The sequence below is a fragment of the Staurois parvus genome, unplaced genomic scaffold (genome assembly GCF_062004578.1).
Source record: "Staurois parvus isolate SC_StPar_1 unplaced genomic scaffold, SC_StPar_1.0 ptg000095l, whole genome shotgun sequence".
Taxonomy (NCBI): Eukaryota; Metazoa; Chordata; class Amphibia; order Anura; family Ranidae; genus Staurois; species Staurois parvus.
In genome coordinates, this window is record NW_028317891.1 from 1821268 (window position 1) to 1828971 (window position 7704).

The 7704-nt window shown below is 32.4% G+C and overlaps 1 long non-coding RNA gene across 1 annotated transcript in view; it reads right to left on the reverse strand.

Annotated features, from left to right (window-relative positions):
* LOC149468041 (uncharacterized) overlaps window positions 1–7321 on the reverse strand; it is a 1444035-nt gene extending 1436714 nt beyond the window's left edge. The window contains exon 1 of the long non-coding RNA XR_016311800.1: window positions 6350–7321. This is a non-coding gene — a long non-coding RNA (uncharacterized LOC149468041). The remainder of the gene's footprint in view (window positions 1–6349) is intronic.
* Between the last annotated feature and the right edge of the window lie 383 nt (window positions 7322–7704).

The following is a 7704-nucleotide window of genomic DNA, read 5'->3' on the forward strand; positions in this document are numbered from 1 at the left end:
ACAGTATTTATTTATCTATCTAAAGTATCTATCTATCTATCTGCAGTATTTATCTATCTATCTATCTATCTATCTATCTATCTATCTATCTATCTATCTATCTATCTATCTACAGTATTTATTTATCTATCTATCTGCAGTATTTATCTAAAGTATTTATCTATCTAAAGTATCTATCTATCTATCTATCTATCTATCTATCTATCTATCTATCTATCTATCTATCTATTATCTATCTATCTATCTATCTATCTATCTATTATCTATCTATCTATCTATCTATCTACAGTATCTATCTACCTATCTATCACATATACAATATATATATGTGTGGTTTTTTTTTTAACCTGTACTTCGTGATTCTCCAAAAAGGTTTGCAGCCTTACTAGCAACGGAAAGCTAATGTTGAGTAATTTTTAAAGAAAGTATTTTTCCTTTAAATTGCAGAAAATATAGCTTATTATATCTAATATGGTTTGGGTATTCTTGCTTTTATAGGTATCTGTTTGGGAAGGGTTTATGGGTTTACCACGATAGGTAAATGACTTCATACATGACACTGTTAATGCAAGAACTTGGCCCTTGCTCGACATGCAAAAATTCAAACCAGTGCCAAGTAGGTAACTTGATCAGCCTAGAGAAATTTGCATATTTTTGTAATAACTAATCGGATAATGACAAGCCTATGCTTTCTTCCAGTACAATGTATGTATATACCGTATTTACTACTGTGGGCCCTGACAGGGAAAAGGGTTAAGAATCAGATTGATACATAGCGGGACGCAGCACGCAAGGCAATCCAGACTACAAGAAAGAACTGAAGCCGCAAGCTAATCATCCAAAAGGACTATTCAAGATTGAAAAAAAAAAAAAGTATATTTCTATTTAGCCAAACTATTTTCAGAATTCAGGTGTATCAGTTCCATATATCTGAATCTAATTAGGATTATAATGCTTTTTTTTTTTTTTAAACAGTACAATGGAAAAGGCACGACGGCTTGGTAAAATTTTTTGGCATGAATTTCGCTCTTTTTAAGCCCTGGAACTTTGAAATAAACAATAAAACAAGTCAAAATAAACCTCGTATGCCTTGCTGGGAACGTATAACTTTTCGTACAGTCATGTGAACGCATAACGCCAGTCACATTGTTTGATGCTTTTACTGCCAATTTGGGTATATCACTTCCATCGGGTGAAACACTTTGCTACCCAAGTAATCGCAAAACAGATATACCTCCAAAATCCAACAAACTGTACATAAAAGATATAAAGAGTACATGCATGAGTTAAAAAAAAAAAAAAAAAAGCCAGGAGCTGGCTTTAATGAAAGGATACCATGCCGCCACCAATGGCTTACTTTATGCGTACCAAAAACAAATTTTAACATGAATCTATGCAAAAAGGACAAACTAACAGAACCGGAGGTGGGGGGGTTAAAAGAAAACATACTCTTGATCTCTTCAGGAACGGCAGAAAAGTATCGCAAATGTTCTTCCATTCCAGCAGCCTGTAGGCCCCATATTTCCAAAGTGGCCCAAAACACAGAGCTGACGTTTAGGATCGTAATAGAAATAATAAACATTCTTTTTTTTATCATCGAATACCTATGCCAATGCGAATCTCAATTGTATTTATGTGGATATGTTCTGATCGGTTCTAATGGCATCTGCGCAAAACTTTCAATAAACACAGACGACGCATAAAACCGCCATTAATATCCCCTCCCGACCCCGCACCTGTCCGTCCGCTATATATTCCAATCACAACACAGGTTTTGGAAATGTCATTCGTGGGAATAATCCCTTCGTATTGCACCGACGTTTCTTTAAGACATCAGTCCAAAACAGTTATAGCAATAAATGAGGAGATAAATATATGCATCTCGACGGGGGCTGGATTGGTACGGGTTATTAAAAAAAAGTAAATTTCGAGGCTTTAAAAAAAAAAAAGTAAAAAAAAGAAAAAAGACAAACCAAGGTGATTTCTGATTAGTCGCTATAGTGACCATGTCCAAGGACAGATGAATCACTTGCTCCAGAATTATATTACAGTGGGTCCAGGCTACTTTGAGGGGGGTGTGTGTGTGTGTGTGCTTTGGGGGGGCCTAAAAAAAAAAAAAGTTACACTGACTGTCATATAATAAAGCAGAATGACACACAACTGTTAACAATGTGATCATCTGTTGCAAGAACAAAACTCTTAGTTACAGCTTTTTCTTTGAAAAAATAAAAAATAAACGCCCGCCGCCGCCGCCGTGTTGCGGTGTGGTAAACAAAGATCTTTCTTGAAAGATTTGGGGGGGGGCCTAAAAAAAAAAGTTACACTGACTATCATATAATAAAGCAGAACGACACACAACTGTTAATGTGATCATCTGTTGCAAGAACAAAACTCTTAGTTACAGCTTTTTCTTGGAAAAAAAAAAAATAAACGCCCGCCGCCGCCGCCACCGCGTAAACAAAGATCTTGAAAAAAAAAAAACTTCAACTGTCCATAAACATGTGACATGTATGAAGACCTATTTCACATAATAATGAAAAGTTTTAATAAAAAAAAAAGAAAAGAAATAAATGCCTGAAGGATTGGCAACGGACGAATTTTCTTTTTTTTTTTGACCAATGCATTAAAAAAAATAAAAAAATAAAAAAATAAAAAATAAAAAAATAAAAAAACATTCAGCCTGGGCCAAAGTCATGCCAACTACTCAGCAGGTGAAGAAACGTTTAGCAGCGACTTAACACTGGAATAGATATCTGTTTACAAGTAAAATTCACAGCGATTGTATCTCTCTTTAAAACATTCACATTACAATTCTTAGTGACTTGAAAATCCAGTTGTTGTTCCACTTTTGATTAGCACTGCCAAAGGCTGTAGTTTTCCACTATACTCATCGGGTCCAGTCTATATTTACATAATATATCCCACGCCTCGACAGTTACCAGTACAACATTTGGCACTGACTTTAAAAAAAAAAAAAAAAAAAAAAAAGAGGCTTTAAAACTACAGACGCTGTTTTTGTTTTTTAATTATTATTTTTTTTTTTTTTATAAACAAGATAAGAGGTCGGTGATATAAATGCTAAATATAACCGCGGTGCTGGACATGACAGCAATGAAGGAAAAAAAAAAAGAAAAATGTCCCAAGAAGTAACACTGTTATTCTGTGCTATAACTTTTCCCAGCTACCTGACATACTTTATTTGATAGCTGATGCCCTCACTAAAAGTGGCCATTAACTTGTAAACAATGGCTTGTCATAAGGACAGAAGTTGGTAATGTATTATTGCATAGGCCTAGAGTATTTAAAAAAAGAAAAAAAAAGAAAAGAAAATGATTTTAACCTAGAAAATATAATTTTATTGACACTCTCCCATAAAAAAAAAAAAAAAAAGCCAAAAAAAAATGATTTAAATAGGAAAATATAATTCTACTTTTAATGACACTCTCCCTTTAAAAAAAAAAGCCAAAAAAAAAAAGATTTAAATAGAAAAATATAATTCTAATTTTAATGACACTCTCCCTTTAAAAAAAAGCCAAGAAAATGATTTAAACTAGGAAAATATCGTTCTAATTTTTAATGACAGTCTCCTTTTAAAATAAAGCCAAGAAAATGATTTAAACTAGGAAAATGTCATTCTAATTTTAATGACAGTCTCCCTTTAAAAAAAAAAAAAAGCCAAGAAAATGATTTAAACTAGGAAAATATAATTCTAATTTTAATGACACTCTCCATTTAAAAAAAAAAAAGCCAAGAAAATGATTTAAACTAGGAATATATAATTCTAATTTTAATGACACTCTACCTTTAAAAAAAAAAAAAAAAAACCAAGAAAATGATTTAAACTAGGAATATATCATTCTAATTTTAATGACACTCTACCTTTAAAAAAAAAAAAAAAAACCCAAGAAAATGATTTAAACTAGGAAAATATCATTCTACTTTTAATGACAGTCTCCCTTTAAAAAAAAAAGCCAAGTAAATGATTTAAATTAGGAAAATATCATTCTACTTTTAATGACAGTCTCCCTTTAAAAAAAAAATCCAAGAAAATGATTTAAACTAGGAAAATATCATTCTAATTTTAATGACACTCTCCCTTTAAAAAAAAAAAAAGTAGAACATGCTAATTTTTAATGACACCCTCCCTTAAAAAAAAACATGATTTCAACAAGGAAATATCATTCCAATTTTTAAAGACCTTCTCCCTTATAGAAAAAAAAAGACAAAAGTAAAATGATTTTAACTAAGATAGGACAATATCATTCTAAGTTTACTGACATTCTGACTTAAAAAAAAAAAAAAGAAAATGATTTCAACTAGACAACGATCATTCAAATTTTTAATGACACTCTCCCTTTAAAAAAAAAAATGATTTTAACTAGGACAATATAATTCTAATGTTGAATGACACTCTCTCTTTAAAAAAAAAAGCAACTAGGACAATATAATTCTAAATTTGAATGACACTCTCCCTTTAAAAAAAAAAAAGCAACTAGGAAAATATAATTCTAAATTTTAATGACACTCTGCCTTTAAAAAAAAAGCAACTAGGAAAATATAATTCCAAATTTTAATGACACTCTGCCTTTAAAAAAAAAAGCAACTAGGAAAATATAATTCTAAATTTTAATGACACTCTCCCTTTAAAAAAAAAGCAACTAGGAAAATATAATTCCAAATTTTAATGACACTCTCCCTTTAAAAAAAAAAAAAAGTATGATTTCAGGTATGAAAATATAATTCTAAATTTTAATGACACTCTCTCTTTAAATAAAAAAACAAAAAAACAAAAAAAACATGATTTCAATTAGGAAAATAGAATTCTATTTTTTTATGACACTCTCCCTTAAAAAAAAAAGAAAAAACAGAAAAAAAATATTTTAATTAGGAAAACATAATTCTAATATTACTGACGCTCTCCCTTAAAAAATGTATATATATATATATATATATATATATATATATATATATATATATATATACATACACACACATATACATATATATATATATATATATATATATATAATGCAAGCAACTCAGTTTTGTCAACACTTTATGCAATAGTTCTGTCACTCGTGTTCATAGCTGCAACAGTTTCACTCCAGGAGAGATCTGAGAAGAGCCTAGGCACACACAGACAAAAAAAAGCTTATTTCCAGTATATTTGTTTCCCTGTTCTCTAAAACTGCACCAACTCTGCTGAAAAAAAAAACAAAACAAAACTCCAAAACAATGACCCAGGGCTGGCACAGGCAAGAGGAGAAAATATGCTGCCCTTTCCTCGATGATTCACAAAATAATCCTCGGTCCTTAGATCTACTTTTTTTTTTTTTCCTCTACCCTCTTCACAAAATGGCTTTACATATTAAAAAGGTCTCTATAGCAAGGGACAATGACACACACACACCCCCTTTTTTTTTTTTTGCCAGACACATACAAGACACACCTAATGCTGTAACACTTCTTCCAAGACTACCTGTTAACAAAAGTTTCATTTCATATCACATTCGCCACAATAACCAGAGAAACACAAACTCGGAGAAAAAAAAAAAAGTTGCAAGCTGACATGTACAATATTAAATCCCCTTTTAATTCTCTCATCCATTTTCAAAATAAACACAGCTAGAAGGAAAAAAAAAAATCTGGGGGTGGGAGGAATGCAGTCACAGCTTCTGTCCAAAATAAATAAAAAAAATAAATAAATTAAAAAAAGTTCAATGTAAAACAACCTGTTTCAGTCTTTTTTTTTTCTCATGTTTTTATTTTTCACATTTTGCAAACTTCAATACAAGCAAAGAAAAAAAAGGATAAACACGAGCTTGTGCCGGAGGAACGTTATGAAGCTGAAAACAGTTTGCAATTATCTGAAGAACATCCTGGCACAAATGAAGATGCATATAGGATATTATTTGGCACATAAACAGACACGAGAGAAGGACAGACAGAAAAAAAAAATGTACAGGGGACAGCTTTTAACGAGTCAGTGATAATGATTTCTTTTTTTTGGAGAGCCCGAAAGAGAGGAAACAAGCAAAAAAAAAAAAAAATATATATAGATATATATATTTTTTTACCAAAAAGTAAAAGACGAAGACGCAGGCAGTCACACCCATAAACGCAAATATCTTGGTTGAGGACAAGGGTGAAAAATAAATAAATAAATAAAAAAATAAAATAGCAATTTTGGGTAGGCCCATTAAAACATCTCGAGCAAATTTCAGGGTGGTATGGAAACTGCAACTTGCTCTACTCCTTTAGGAAATCCGAAACACAAATAGCAAATGGGAAGAAGATGAAATAAAACTGGTATTTTATCATTTTTCGCTCTTAAAGTTAACTGGCCTACCTTGTCCCCCAGAGATGAGTTTGTCTTCTCAAAATCGGAGTCTCCCTGGAACTACAGTGTGAGTGGTAATGACTGCCTGCCTGCCTAATGAGTCCATTTTCCTGCTCTTGATGTTGTGTATATACACACACTGCAACCTACCTTACAAACCACAGAGACGAGAGAGAGAGAGAGAGAGAGAGAGAGAGAGAGTGGGAAAGAGAAAGAGAGAGAGGGAAAGAGAAAGAGAGAGAGAGAGAGAGAAAGAACGAGCAAGAGTATGTGTGTGTGTGATAGAGGGAGAAAGACACAGACAATGCCCTCCTACCAGACACCAGACAGCCCTCCTTCCTCTATCTAGCAAGCAAAATACTAACTCGGCTACTGCAGCAACAGGTTCAACACTGCTTGACTAACATACTGGGAAAGATACCAGCCAAAAAGGACCAGGACACAAACAGTTAGAGAGCATGCAGCCCCACCTTTTTTTTTTTTTTTTTCTATTTTTTTTTTTTTCCCTCCGCTGCTCTTGCATTGTTTTTCAGCACTGATTATATATTAATGTAACACGTTCTGTCAAGAGGTCGCACAGCCTATTCAGTCACAAAATATGGAGAAATGCATAATTGCTCTCCCCTAATCATTTTATTTTATTCTTTTTTTTTTTTAAAAGCTGCACTGCCTGCTCACGGTCTGCAATCAGGAATCCGCTGGTCATTTTGGATGAAGAATATACTTTTTTTTTTTAATTTTTTTTAATACTGTATTAGGAAAAAAAAAAAAATATTCCTCAGGCTGATAACATGGCAAGGGAGTGTCTCCCACTAGTGATGGGATAAATGTGCAGCGCTTATGTCTGAACAGGTGCAATGCATATAGTACATAGTGTGACAAGGACAGAAATAAATGATACAGGGGAAACCTTTGCCCAATTAAAACCGGGGCCAAGGTTATTTTAAATGGAAGCCTGGGATAAAATTCACACCTCAAGCGAGGTTAATAAAAAAAATATATATATAATAAAATGACGCCGGCCTTGATCTACGAGAAAGTTTATGATAAAAAGTTGTTGAAAAATATAAATCGAGGAGGAAATGAGTGAACGTTTGCTGGAAGACAAAAATATGCCATAGTTACATAGTTAGTCTGGCTGAAAAAAGACAAAAGTCCATCCAGTTCAACCATTAATGGAAGACGAAAATACACCTCAAGAAAAAATTCACACCTCAAGCGAGGTTAATAAAAAAAAAATATATATAATAAAATGACGCCGGCCTTGATCTACGAGAAAGTTTATGATAAAAAGTTGTTGAAAAATATAAATCGAGGAGGAAATGAGTGAACGTTTGCTGGAAGACAAAAATATGCCATAGTTA